This window comes from Hoplias malabaricus, chromosome 8, assembly GCF_029633855.1.
Source record: "Hoplias malabaricus isolate fHopMal1 chromosome 8, fHopMal1.hap1, whole genome shotgun sequence".
Taxonomy (NCBI): domain Eukaryota; kingdom Metazoa; phylum Chordata; class Actinopteri; order Characiformes; family Erythrinidae; genus Hoplias; species Hoplias malabaricus.
Genome location: NC_089807.1, coordinates 14100283 through 14116252, shown reverse-complemented (window position 1 = coordinate 14116252; position 15970 = coordinate 14100283).

Here is a 15970-nt window from a genome sequence, read left to right as displayed (position 1 = left end):
AATAAACATTCCTTTGTTGAATTAGTATATTTGGAGTTATGAGATTATTACATAAATTGCCATATTTATTCTTAATCATTTTCACTCAATTCACATGCGAACCTTCACAAAGTCTACAGAGAGAAAACATATTGTTTCTTATATGTGTCAGATGCTGTAATCAGCGCAATGATCTCTGTGTTTAAGAGTATTCAGATGAAGCATTGTCTAGAAAACAAAATTCTGGCAGAAAATTGTCATATGGAATTTGTTGCCTGCAACACGCTCTGAAAGGTTGGGACAGGGACAAGTTACAATGGATATTAAAAACAGCAATAGCTCAGTCTTTGAAAGCAAATAATGGTCATGGCTCACCTCTTTGTGCCAAGGTATGTGACAGAATTGTGGAGAAAGAACAGTTGAAAAGGGCATTTATTAATGCAAGATTGAAAAGAATTTAAGTCTTTCGCCATCTACCATACCATAAGAAGCCCCTGGTTTATTAAGCAAGACAATGGCAGGCCCCATTCTGCATATACTACAACAGCATGGCTTTGTAGACAGAGTGTGTGTGCTTGAATATTAAACATGTAGTGTGCATCATGTACCAAGACAGAATGGGCAAAAATTCCACTTGCAAAGCTGCATCAAATGGAAAGGTGACGTAATACAGTGGTAAACATCCCCCTGTCACAACTGTTTTATTTTGAGTGCTTTACAGGCATCAAATTTTACATTTGTTTAGATTTACAATATACAATCAAGTTGGTCAGTTAAAAAAACAACAACAAACAAACATTGGAAGTCTTCTCCTTGTACTTTTGTAATTTTTAAGTAAATTTTCAAGAAAACAGATTCTTGTTTTATATCATTTTACAAAATGTCCCAACTTTTCCAGAAGTGGGGTTTGTAAGACTAAGCAGCAGTGAGAGTTCTTATGCTTTTTGGTTGGATTCTGTTCTCTGTATTAAATGAATTGACACTATAAATTTTACTTTCTTTTGAAAGTTAGGTGAACAGTTTGTGCAATCAGAATTTATGAAGAAAGCCTGTCAAAGATTGTAAATTAAACATTATTTTTTGATCTAATAATAGTTTAGCAGATTTTGTGGGAATGACTAGAAGGAACGTTGATGATCTTGTGTTTCTGTATTACTATTATTTGTTTTGATGCCTGAAAGTTCACTGCACTAAAAAGAGCAGAAAGAAATGCATCAGTAAGTCAATCAATAATCAACATGTCTGAGAAGCAACACAAAACCAGAATCTGAGGTCATGAATATTAGTTACTTGAGAGTCAAGCAAACAGTGTCCAGGTTACATAACATTCATTCTTACAACATGACAGGAGGTGACCCTAGCTGACCACAAAACATTAAAGCAATAAATTGCTTAGGGTAGCACATAGGGCAAGGACAGCTAATTTGACTCTAAAAGCACTTACTTTGAGTAGGACAGGGCAAAACAACACATTTGACAAGAGCATTTTGGAATAACAGCAGTTTGAAAGCTTAATTCTGAAATCTTAAAAGGTTCTGCTACATTTCGTCCTGTTAATTTAACAAAACTTGATCAAATGCTGATACCATTGTTTACTGAATGTACAAGTGTAATTTATGTACAAGGGCCTACATCTGAGAAAGCTGCACATTTTTTGTAAGAACTATTTATGCATCTGTAAAATATGTATACACCAACCCACATTTGTCTCTTGATCTTTAGTGTTTAATTGTCAATTTATTATCTTTTTTGTACTCATTGGTATTGTATCTACTGTACTTGTCATAATTCCAATGAACGAGAGCAGTAGTGTTAACTTTTGTTATACTGTACCCCTGTATATATATATATATATATATATATATATATATATATATATATATATATATATATATATATATATATATATAATGCCAATGAAGTGGAAGTGAATTTAATTTTATTTTTCTGGTACTTTTAATTAGACCATCCAGCGCATAGCACGGCCAAGCTGCCATCAGCCTGGAGGAGTCTTGATGGAATGTAACAGATGAGAACAAACCATTTACTTTAGGCAGGTAAAGTTAACCTTATGAAAACATTACACTTGGTGCTTTTTTTTGGCAGAAAGCAAGTGTAAGTCGTGTTGGCAGTGTAGAACAGTGTGTTCTTGGCTTCATTTCAGCTGTTTTCACTGCTGAATGACCAAGGTGTCAGCAGTCAGCATTTGCCCCTAGTACCGGTGAGGCTAAGGGTGTCACTGGAAAATCTGTTTGTGGATACATGAATGTTTTCATTGATACAGCTGGAGTCATTTCCTCTCTTTAGGGTCTTTTCTGTCATTATTATATCAACTCTTCATTTACAGCATTCTTTGCTTGGGGCCTAGTTTTTTTTTTTTTTTTTTGTATCCATGTCGTTTTAGGTTATGTGCAGTTTCCTAATTTGATTTTGGCTCTCGATGATACTCACAGTGGCATATGGAAAATGCATTTCCTTCCTCACAAGGGAGCTCTTTCACTTCATCTGGATTTCCCATTTTTGTTTGGTATTATGGGGTGTAACACTTCTGTAGTTTTTGTAGTTAGAAAGATAGGGGAACTTGGGGTTCTAGCCCATGTGGCTTAGTCAGTGTCATAAACAACTTCATGATCCTAGCACAATCTCATAAAGAACACAGAGAAATTGCAAAGTTTTAAAGTTACATTTCTGAATTTGATATATGTTCATTACCTAACAATGTTCATTAAATTTGATCCTAGCTTTGGGTCTTATGCTGCTTTTCCATTGCACGGTACCTACTCGGCTTGACTCTCCTCAGCTCTACTTGCTTTTTGGGACCTGGTTGGGACTGCTCCCCCCTGCAATGTAGTCAGTAATGTCATATATTACTATCTCGTATGGGCACTGTTTCATTTGTAAAACACAAATAAATCAGCAGTAACCTTTAACATAGTTTAATCATAGTGTATTTGCATGTTGGTTTTGCATTTTGGGACTGAAAAAGGCTTAGCCACACGATCCAAAGACCCCATCACTTTTCAAAATTCTATGGTGTAATTTTATGAACTGGCTTTTTAGGTTGGATGAAAACAAATGTGATTGCTGCTGTAGCTTGGAGATTTTACAAATGGCTGGTTTATGCTGGATATTGTCATGGCCAAATCTCTAATTGGCGAGGCTGGAACCATGTGTACTAAAACACTACCTGGTTGCCTAGGTTAAAATTTGCCTAATGGAATTGCAAAAAAGCCAAGTAGAGCCGAGTTCAGCAGAGTAGGTATCGTGCAATGGAAAAGCGCTATTAGAAATTTGCAATTTGCAGACCATGCTGACAGAAGTCTCTCACTGTCATAATTTTGCAAGAATGCATAAACAATAAGTAATTTTAAACATTGATATTAGTCTGTTTGTCTTTTTAATATTTTTTATTTAATTTAATGCCAGCCAGCACTTTAAATATATATATATATATATATATATATATATATATATATATATATATATATATATATATATTTTTTTTTTTTTTTTTACATGAATGTGAACTCTTCTTTACCTTCAGATTTAAAACACTGTTAAAGAACTATGTTCTGAGTTTCTGTTCAGCAGAAATGTTGAAAGCTGTCTCACCACATTTCCATACAAAGGAATGATGTCTGTGTTGGGACATAAGAAAGGTTGAAAATCCGTCTCTCCTCACGCTTTCTGTATTGATGGGAAGCCTTCAGGGAATCCAGAGCTTTCACTGGAGAGGGCTGAAATGCTATACATCATTCAAGTGAATCTGAAGGAGGTGAACTGGTCACGTCAGTGAGAGGTGATATATCTTAGGGACGCATTCTCCTTACTAAATTTCCAAACACAGCAAATTGTCACACATATGAGATGATCAGATATTGTGCCACAGGGACAGAGCAGCTTTTGCAAAATAATGGAATGGAGGGGCCTATGCTGAAAAATGTCAAAAAGATTTATTCTTATGTTTGCAGAGTGATTTGTCAGTTTGCTTGCTTTTTTTAGAGAAGTTTGAGGGAATAAATGCTGCTTTACTTTTCTTAGGCACAGATGAAATATGGGTGACATATGGTCAGTTAGGACTGATGGTGGTCACCCTCAATGTGTTGCAGAGTTAATTTTCACCCAGTGAGCACAAAGATGTTTAAAAAATGTTTAAAGCAAACGTTTTGCATGTTCATTGGATGTTTCAAATTTGTTCAGTGTGCAAGTCTTAAAATATTTTTTTTCATGATGGATACCATTGTCATGCAAGACTCCATACAAGACAAGAAATAAACATATTTGGTGGACTTGGGAAAGATGACTAGATTTATACCAGACCAATGACAATGCATTACTTTGAGTAAATTTACATCAACCTAAGCTGGTCCAGTAATGAATGCTGTTGGATGTCTCTGGTTGGCCTGTGCTCACTGCGAACATGGATACCAGGAGTTTGCTCACCTGTTTTTGCTTAAGGAGTGTGGCTAATTTATTTTATACATGCACCTTCTCTTCATATTTCTTTTTAGCTGTCCGACCAGGTGTTACGTTGCTAAATGTAAAAAGACTGTTAAGAGATTCTCTTTATTTCAAATGTTATTTTAAAGTGTTCTTGGGTAATGGATCATTTAAATATTTTCTGATTAATGGGAAATTGATATGAACTCATACTCTGCCATTTTAGAAGTTTCTAAAACAATGTAAGAGAAAAAAAAAACACAGCAGTGTTCATTGACATCAGTAGAAAAGGATAAATGAAACTTCTGTACATTTTGAGAATGCACAGTCCAAATTCATCACATTCCATGTGCAGATGAATGAAAAGACACTGTTGCAAAAAGCCTAAGGGAGCAGAATTTGCCAGAGAAAACAATATGTGATACACTTCCTAAATTAGATTTATTTCTGCTCATTTCTGACAATACAATGAGAGACATGTTTAATCATGAATATGAATTGTTTTGTGGGTTGATGGTTTGGCTCTTGGTCTATAAGTCATTTCCTCACTCAGACAAACAATGCTCTAAGACCAACAGTATACAGAAACATATAGTGGTACATATAGACATACATTCTGCAGAACTGAAGTAGCTTAATGACATTTGTACATTAATCCAGGCAACTTCATTTTGTAGAGATCTCTATTAAGTGTTCCAGTAAAGTGGAAACATCTAAGCTTTACTAACCAGCATTACGCTGCTCCAAAAACCTTGAGAAATAAATTAACCTTGCCCTGTTGGTCTTCCTTGTGTTGTTTCCATACTGACCTCCATCAGGTAGCTGGATTTCCTGCCTTGCTGCTATTGACTCAGCTGGACCTGGTGAAGTTTTTCTGTTTGGACACATGGGGCAATGAAGTCCCAATTTGTAACGCTGCTAAAAACATAGAAGCCCCACTAAGATGCTTCTAAGCCTCCCTTTATTATCCTTCACACCTCCAAAACACCACAAAACTCTTTCAAGTAAATCTCCCTCTCAGGAAATCAAACCTCTGCTCAGTGTGGCTGGCTAAGTGTATGAAATCCCTAAACACTAGTGTTTTCAGAAACCCAGTTGCCCAGAGCCAAAGGTTAGGAGCACTTCAGCATTCCTATACATCAGACCGCCCCCAAGATATTTTCGAGAGCCATTGAAAGGCGACTAAACTTCCTCCCAGTCTGTAAGCACTCAGTTAAGAATGGCACAGAACTGTCTGACAGAAAGACCAAGACATCCTTTCGTTATGGAACACCTAATTGCTCATTTGCCCTGTTTGTGTTAATATGCCATAAGTCTGCTTCGCAGCTCAGTGAATAACATGACTAAACCTCTTTGGGAATGGATAGGCATGCTCACATTAGTCAAGTTGGAGAACAGAGTTATCTTGACTAGAGATCTTCTGTCTGGATCACGTTCTGAAAACACAACTTGGCAAAGCACTTTGTGTTAAATTGTCTAGGTCCAGCCAGCCATCTGTTCTAATTACAATTTAAGTTTAAAATAAAATGCCTATAACCTGATATGTTTGAGGAAAAAGCTGTCAGAATATATATAAATCAGGCTTTTGTTGCAGCTGTAGTTTTATTGCTCAGAACATTAGGAAATCTTTTTTTAATTTAATTATTTTCACTTGACAGGGATAGAATGAACTATGTCTTACAACTTAGTGTTGATTTAAATTCCTACAAAAAAATGAGCCTTGCTTGTTCTTACAGATTCCTTCTTTAATCCCTACAGATCTGTGGAGAGATACAGTAAGTCTTTTATAAGTCAAACAGAGCGAATTTGCTACTCTTGCAGTGCTTGCTTTCCAAATAAATTACTCACCACTAAGAACTTTCAGAACCATTTATGATGAATAGCTCCTGTTCCATTAAAGAGAAAGTGCAGTGATAAATAACATCCACCCAGCTCCCATAGCTTATAGCACAAGACAAATACACTTTCCTCCTGCCCTCCTGCTGCTCGTGATGAAATGATAACTTTCTCCTGAGTACACAAAGCAATCATAATAAACTGACCACTTTGTGCAGGCATATGCATACGTTTTGCACTACTATTCTCATATCTACACACTGGAAGTCTTTTTTTTATTCTCATTCAAGATTTCCATAGAATTCAGTGAGTGTTTTCTCCATCTTAGAGGCATTAAGTTTGCAGATAGCTTAAAGCAGTCCCTTCTTTTTACTCTGTAGTTATTGTAAACACTCTTGGATGTGCTCCATTTAAAGCAAAGCTCTACCACAGACCATATGTTCTTTAAAGGCAATTACAGTAGGTAGCTCCCTGAGAAACTTTGATGTGAGATGGATCTCTTCTGCACAGCAAGTTCTCCGCATGTGTGTTTCTTAAGGCATATATCATATCTGATCACTGTGGTGCTATCTGGGCTCATTGACAAAGAACACAAACGAACACGAACAAAGCACTCAACTCCAAGACCATCTAAAGGCAAACCGCCTTTGATACCCGCAGCATGGAGTCTGTATAGTATCTATGTATATCTCTCTCTCTCTCGCTCGCTATCTCTCTCTCTCTCTCTCTCTCTCTCTCTCTCTCTCTCTCTCTCTCTCTCTCTCAGCAGAGCAATATGTCTCTTATTGTCACAATTCCTTTCCAGTTTAGAGTATTAATAACACCTAGTTACATTACAGTCCATCTTTTTCTATTTCCTTTCCTTTAGTTTAACTGGACAGCTCTCTTCCTCTGGATAATAAACTGGATAATATCTTCCCTGAACGACTGCCGATATTTTTCACTCATTATAAAATTCCTATATGTGCAAATAAACAAACCAGACTGCTTTTGTGCAGAGAATTTATTATTGTAACGGGGAAATACCATCTAGTGTTTCCTGAAAGAATTATGCATTAGTGAATTGTTTATTTAAATAATTAATGCTTGACAATATTGTATAGGACTTCAGTATTTATTTGTCTGCATAGCTTTAGTGTTTTATTTCTTTCTTTATCTGTGCAAATGAACACACTGTATGATCATATAATAAACAAAGTGGGACAGAACAGTTTTAACATGCAGTGGGTTTTATACATGGCCATTTCCATGTGCTGATCCTAAAACCAGCTATTTATATTATTAATTTATTACAGCTATTAATGTTCATAAATGTAATTTAACACTTTAAATCAAGATTTGTTACTTTTCTTTCCACTTTTATGATAGTGAGTTATACAAAAATGTCCTAACATTCATTCTCATATTCTTTATTGGCAGACCTGAGTTTCTGACTTTGTTCATTTGAATGAATGTTTAGCAAAGATTATTGTTTAGAAAATATGGCAGAAATTAAATGATGTTACATTTCTTTTTGCAGAATAAGTCAATGCATTATTAAAAAATAATTTATTAATCAGATTATACCATGCTTTGTTTATGGCACTGTATCTGTAGTAATTGTAGGTGAAAAGAGTGAAATTTGGTGGGACTACCAGTTGAACATTTGTTCACAAAGTGTGGTACAAATTTTTATATTAACCAAACTGTGATTTATTTAAACAGCTGTGAGAGTGACAATTACACACACAGCTCAGGCAATCATTTCAGCTGGGTCTGCTGAGTGTTTGAATGGGACATTTTGCAATGAATATTCCAGTGATTTCCCAGGATCACATTAAACCGCATATATCTTGCCTTTAGAATAGAAGCCATGGAGGTGTGAGGTGTTCTTTCACCTTGAAGGCAATTACAGTTTCTTCAAAGAGAAATGGACCGTATTTGGATACAAATCTCACTTTTTGACTTTTAAATGGTTGTCAAGGCAGGGCAAGTCATTATGAAATTTTGGTACTTTTTGTCTATATATATATTTTGGTTACTATGTAGACATTTATGTAACATAGTAACATGTAAATTCATGTTGTGAATTGGACATTTAATTGGTAATTGGGAGTGAACATAATTAGTTCGGATAAGGCACTTGTCAGGGAGTAATACTGCAGTCCAAATCAGCATGGTTGTGAAATGCAGTATATAACACATATAAGCCAAGCATTAGCTCACACTTTTCTTCTTTAAAAAAAACTCACTTTTTGGAGGAAATATTTTCAGATGTTTTTCTGATGACAGTGCTTTTAATCTTTACACATAGCAGCTGCCCTTTGGGGCATTTTGAGGTTTCCTCTGAAAACCCCTGTTTAGGAGCAGGTTGGGAAATCTCCATTAATAGTAAGTCAGAGTTAAAAAGTACAAGTTGTGTCATTTGGGACAGATAAGAGGAGAGTACTTTGCTATGAGTGAGTGTGTGATTCTGAAAACACACTGTGGTGGTACTCTCAATTTTACATATCCAGTATCTTTAATAAGAGAATGTTCTATTCTATTTTATTCTATTATAATTTTAGATTTTAAATTTGTGTTGATATTATATGCCCTAGTTCATCTCCAGGACTTATCCTGTTTTATTTGATACAGTTCTATAATGAAAACGTACAAATATTCCCCTCTCCTTCTGGAGACGTGTACCTTTAGAGAACAAAACTGGATTTAAAAAGTACTATTGTACCTTTAAAGGAACATATACGCTGTTTGTACCTTTAGTGACAACAATGTATCTCTATGTAATTTTTTTTTAATCTTAGAGTAAAGGAATGTTGTATTGCAGGCAGATGAGGGATACTGGATAATAAGTATAATGACATCATCTCTTATGCTCTGTCAGCAACTAGCCAAGGAGTGCAGTAGGTAATGCAGTAAACAGATGGCCTACCTTTTCCAATCAGAGGCTTTATATGGTGAGAATTGAGTAGAGCAGACCAAGTGCTGGTGGAGTTAGTGCAAGCATATGGAGCTCATCAGAGAGTTTGATTTGGAAATTCACACACTCTAATGGTATCCATGCCTTTCTCTTCAGAGTGTCCCATAACGACTTTCTCTATTTTCCTCTCACTTTCCTCTCTCTTTTTCCCGTTGTCATCAAGCCACACTTAGGGATTTGCCAAATGCAATTATGTCATTCAGTGTCAGCAAAAATTGAAGTGTTTTTGTTTGTTTCTTTGGTCATGCTTTGCTTTACAGTGCCTATATGACACAAGAAATCGATGTAACTGTATTGTTTACTGATTACATTGTTGCAAATAGTGAAATAAGTTGAATTAGAGCATCTTCTTCTTTTTTCCGCTGCTCCCGTCCAGGATTGCCACAGCGAATCAGCCGCAATCCCCGCACCCTCGATATTTATCTGGACCCCTCTCTATTTATCTGGGCTTTGGGACCGACACTACAATGCGATGCATTCCAGTGGCTAGGTACACACACTCCCACCTATAGACAATCTTCTGAGTCGCCAATCCATCTACCAACGTGTGTTTTTGGACCATGGGAGGAAACCGGAGCACCCAGAGGAAACCCATGTAGACACGGGAAGAACACACCCAGCTCCTCACAGACAGTCACCTGGAGCAGAGCACGAACCCACAACTCCTAGGACTGTGTGACAGCAACACTACCTGTTGCATGACCGTACCTCCCTAAGTTAAATGACAGGATATAAAGATTCTTTGCTGTAACTCCTCCTGTAAGACTGTGCTATCGGAAGTGTAATTAATAAGCATTTACACAGTTTAGCAAATCTCAGCAAAGCAGAACCTGGGGCAGGTTTTCATTATCATTTGTTCCTAAATCATATATTTCAGTGAGTAATTTTTTTTTTCAATCCTAATAGGAAATAGTGCTAAACCTTCAGTGATTATTGTTGTAGTAACATTTCTTAAACATAATTTAGTAACACCTTTCTTGAAGCGTGCTACATAAACTTGTTATGCAATAAACTTGTCATAACAGATACTATTTGTCAGACACCTGTAAACATTGAGAACTAGACACTGTTTTACCACTGGACATAACTTGTCATGACAACTCCTGGCTTCATTGTTGGAACAGAATCTCATATCTCCATTCTATGTATTGGTTTTATGACCTCAGAACTTTAAAACTTCTTAATGACCAATAATTAGTCTTAATCTGTACTAAATGGTGTAAAAGTAATGGGACAAAATCATATAAGATAACTCTTGTTCTTAGTATTTTTAACTTCTCTTTTAAAGTGACCTTTTATAGTTTTGACAGTGATGATATAATAGTCAATAGAGTTTAACAAAAATGTTACCCATATGTCAGATTGTACATGTACATTTATTTATTGTTTTTTTTTTTTCACTGTTATTCCTGTTTCTGATTATAGCTTTAAACTTTGAGCCTCTGGATCCCAGGCCTTTCACTCATTCCGATGGCTCCTTGCCAAGATCTTAGACTCTCACTGTTCCTTCACATTCTGCTTTCATCCATCAGTCTGTTACTTCAATCCTCTCATATTTTTTTTATTTATGTATGGCTTCATCCATGATGCTGATGACTTTCCTGTTCCCCAAACTCCCACACTTAACATCTTATACCATGAAAGGTAGTCATTACATTCTCATTTAACTCTAATCCTGTATTCATTGCTGCATGAGTGAATGGCATGTACTGAATTGTTCAGACTGCTCATACAGCCCCTCAGATGACGTGCTTTTGAAGATACAATATGCTTCTGTTTGTAGGAGTGAACACTGGACATGGACAATGTTCCTTAATGCACTGTAGAGTAGGGCTAAGCAATTAATCGAAATCAACATTCAGAACAACATAATTTTGTCTATATCGATTATATTGATTATTTTCACTCTGTTATGTCCCCACTGTGTGTTCATGTACTGTCCCTTTAAAACCACTCTACCAAGCTGTAGTCATGTGATTCTGCCCGTATCTGCCACATGGAAGCAACCTAAACACAGAAGCCAACTCAAGCAGCTAGTACCAAAGAAAAACACAGCATCTGTGGTTTGGACATGCTGTGTTTTGACTTTAATTAAGATGACACTGAACAAAAAGAAGTCAAATGTAAACATTAAAAAAAAAGCGACCAAAGCACAATCACACCCCAAATATAAACAGTGCTCAAAAAATGAGAGGAACAAACACCCAGCAACATTAGAAAAAAATGTTCATATTTAATACTGGAGCATATTTACAGTACAAGCCTTTTCACTGAACTAATCAAAAATACAAAATCAATATAACTGTTCATTAATTGTAAGTAAAATGTACAATTAATCATGATATTGATTTGCGCTCATATCACCTAAGACTACTGTAGAGTGTCTTGGTTTATTTGTAGGAGAACGTTAACCACATTATCTTTAACTCAACAGCTTTTCAAGAATCATTACTCTGCACTTGAAAGAAAGAGCGTAATCCCACCCCTCAAGAACTGGTCCAGTAAAATTTCATGCTCTGTCCACAACTGATGAGTGGCTGCCCAAACTATAAAGAATGTTGCTTAATGTGTGCTTTATAAATACTGTATGTTTGTGGAATACCTCTCTCTTAGGATATAGTCGGTCTAAGGTTTGTTGTGTAATGTATATTCATTGTCAATTACACACTGCCTAGTTCTAATTAGCTACAACAACATGTTTCGTAGCACAGAATTTTGCATGGGACACTCAGAGTTTTGTAATGAATTCGAATTCCAGTCTTAAATTAAATGAATTGTTTTCCCAAATGTTCTGTCAATCTTGTTCAGCCTTACAATAATTAGTATGATATAATAAATTTGTGGCAGGTTAATTCCACCTGGTTTCTCAGTTGTGGACGCCAAGAGACAATGCTTGGACTGAGTCCTAACAGTGGAGCATACCTCTACCTGATCTGCTTTATTATCCAACAACAGTGTGATAACTGTCTGTAATTATTTCTGTGTGAAATGGTAGTCATGTGGCTGCCTGATGTAAGAATCTGTATGTGTCCTTGCATCAAACAGAAGAAAAATGTTGTTACTTGGTCTCTTTTTAAAGAGATGAAAACCACCTTGTCGGAGAATGTGTTCTCTATGGTAAAAGTCCACATGAATCACTCTTTAATTAGGCTTGAGAACCTGGCAGCATGTTCTTCTTTGGAGGAGGAAACTAACAAGGACTAAAAACAACTGCGGGCTGTTTCATGATCAAATGCCTTTGTAGTTACACCAACTGCTCTGTGTTGTGATGCTTGTGGACTGAATGTTTAAAAGTTTGCAAACATTTCATGATTTAAAAGTTTCAGTGAAAGACTGCTTTGAAAGGCACTGAAGATTTGGAAGCCACTTTCACGTCATAGAAACCAAGACCAATAGATAAACCCTGTGCCCTCTGCATATAGTTTTCAGTAAGAAAGATGCCAGCAGTGATGACTGTTTAGTACTTTATGTATTGTAATGCATTTTTTGGCATATTTCCATCTCAGTCTTGCCTGAGCTCAACTGTCGGTCTGGTTTTTGTCCTTGAAAAGGTCATTATATGGCATCGTGGTTTGGCTTCCATTAAACATTTGGTTTGGAATAGTTTATTAAATTTCTAAAGATCATTTATGTTGTGCAATGGGAGAGGCTTCCCTACTGTGCACAGCAGTACAGAGCTTTTGAAAAGGAAAGGGAGGTTAGGATGTCAGTGAACTGTTTCAAATATAAGGCTTATTTTCAGACCCCATTGCACCATTTGTCATTGATCTTTATTAACGGTTGGTTATTCAGAACATGACCATTCAGTGAGAATGTATATTTCTTTGTGCATTAGCTGTAGAATGTTTTGGGTAGGAGCACTGTAGGACTGTTAAAGATTGTTATTGATCATATATAGATTACTTAGTTAACCTCAGAGGGTTCGATGTATACAAAACCACCCAGGGAGACATCATATGAACTTTGACCTCTCATCAGTTTCATCTCGATTTCCACTGGTGGAGAGGTGACCCAGGTCACCTGGCAGGGCCTGAGAATATTTGGGTCAGTTACTTATATCCACACACTTCCTTGACACACACTAGCTGTGGTTGGCTTCTGTGTGTAATTAGTGATGGTTTATGTGCATGACCGACAGTGATATATTCATTGCCTGTGCAAGAATTTGCTTGCAGTTAAATGGGATGAAAATAAGTCTTGTGATTTAATACTTGCGTTAAGAATGTCTAGCTGTGTTTTCTGTCTGGAATAAATGTCAAATTCATATTAGGCATTCTATGCTTATTTCAGTTTGAATTGCTATCTGGGAAAGATATTTTATATTGCTGGTACCTCTGAATATTAAGGCAGTTTAAGAAAAGGAAATAAAAATGATACATGTAACATAACATATATAAAGTACACTGAATTGCCTTCATAACAACAGGCATATTCACCAACACACTCCAAGCAATAGAGCAAAATCAGTCAAATTTGGCATTTTTGTTGCTTTTCAGTGCGCAGAACAAGTAGTTAGTTTTTGGTTTGTGTCATGGTTGTGGCAATATTAGCATTCTGACTGCTAAAATAAATTATCATTCAGAACATCCAGTGACTTTCTGAGGATAAATGTATCTGCTAGAGCCTTTTATTCACCAGAGGGTGTAATGTTGATGATTTTCAATAACAATGTTCATTTTTTTCACACATAGAAGTGTGCTAAGAATGCATTTCCAAATTGGCATAACACAAGCTTCAGAATGACGCAAGTCTTCATAAGTTTATTGTGATCAGGATTCAAAAAAGGCTTCAAAGACTGGAGGGCTTTCTGAGATAAAGTGGCCAATCATGGATCTCAGTAACCTGTTCCATTAGATGATTGTGCAATCACCTGGCTTAGTGTTTGCCTGAATGTGAGAATGTATTATGAAACTGATTCACTGTTTCTGTTGAGATGCACTGCAGAGCGTGAATGGCTTTCCCAACCCTATTGACGTCAAAAGAGTTCCAGCAACTCAAGGCACTGTTCATTTAAACATAGATTCAAAGCAAATTGAACTATGGCATAGGGGTTGAGTTTTGTTGGAAGTCAATCAAGTGCAGCACTTCTATAGACTTAATAACACAGCACATCTCTACGTGCTAAAGCACCTCATCAGAAAAGTTCAATTTGTTAGGAACATTTGGCATATACCAAATGCCTTTAGTACGTTTTTACTTTTTCAGCTGGTATGTGTGCATACACAGTTGTATAGGCCTCACTTGCTTATGGTGTAAGTTACAGACCTGCTGTGTGCTGGCTAATGGAAAGGTTTATTGTTCAGAGCATGTGAAGTTTTAGGTTCCTGGCCGAGTGGATCAAATGAACCATTATTAATTGTGATGTGCAGTATTCTGTTTCTCTTTCTGCTCCCAGCAGAGGGGCTCAGCTTGTGTGTGAGACTAGAATCCATAGTACTGCAGGCTAAAACATCTGTGGGGATTAATGTAAATAGAATATTGCACATCTATAGTGATGACAGCAAATTCTGACAGTCCTCCAGATCAACTGAAAATCTTAAGTTCCAAAAAAGGCATCATAGTAACTGTTTGCAATGAGACTGGGCCCGAAATTGCTGCATACTTTTGTACAAGTTTTGTTTTCCAGTCGTGTCAGTAAGCTATTAAGTGTTTTTAACAACTTGTAGACCACAGTGTCTATGACTGAAAGTTGCACATCTGGATCTATGCAAAGTTAGCTCCTTCAGTATTCTTGTGTTTAAATAAATAAATAAATAAATAAATAAATGCTCAAACAATTACCTAACTGGATGTGCGTTCAAAAATGTACCTGCGCAAATAATTTTGGCTCTATGGATTTCTCATTTTCTGTTTGACTAATCTCTTTCCAGAAAACCTAAAAATAACTTGGCTTGGCCAAATCAGTAAAACAAAGCAATGCATATCCCCAGACAGGTTATAAATTACACATTTGTTTCTTGTTTCCTGGTTTGTGTTGAATGTGTTGTGTTGCTAAAATAAAGGATTCACCCAAGCTCATCTGTTTCTGGAATTTTGACAATTCAGGTCCAATCGTCAATATTTCAATGTAATTTCATCTGGGTTTTCACAGTGTGTCCAGCATCTGTTCATCAAAAGGCTTAGATAATCTAATTTAATATACTATAATAGTTCTTCTATTTAGGTAGTTGGGCTTTTAACTTATTTTAAAGTTCAGAAATATCTATAAGCTTTGCACATGTTGTGTAGTCTTGCGTAGTTAATTGGCCTTTAATTTCTCAGTTCTATATATTCTTAAACAGTTTCATTGCTTTCCATATAGTAACTGAATACTGTAAAAATTTTATGAGGTTAAAGAATCTACAGGAAATGGTGTATTTTCCAAATTTATTTGCTTTCTGAAACCACTGACGGTAATGATGTGATAAGTTATAGGCTGCATATACTTTGTATTTGATATCACATTTTTATAACAAATGCCATTTGTTCTTTATTGGCTCACTTTCTGGTTTGTACATATCATAAGTCATATTTGGTTCTTGGATTTTCTTGGAACTGTTACAGTAAATGGAATTCCATTCTTTTTAACGTATGAACTTTAAATGTTAAAGGTTCTTCATGCTCCCACATCCCCTTTCATAAAACTGATTCTTATAAATACCATCAATGGAGCGGTTCCACAAAGAACCCCAACAGGTTCTACTATGATTTTTAATAATTTATAAGAATACATATTTTAATACATTTTTATAGTTTATCATATCTTAAAATCAAGAC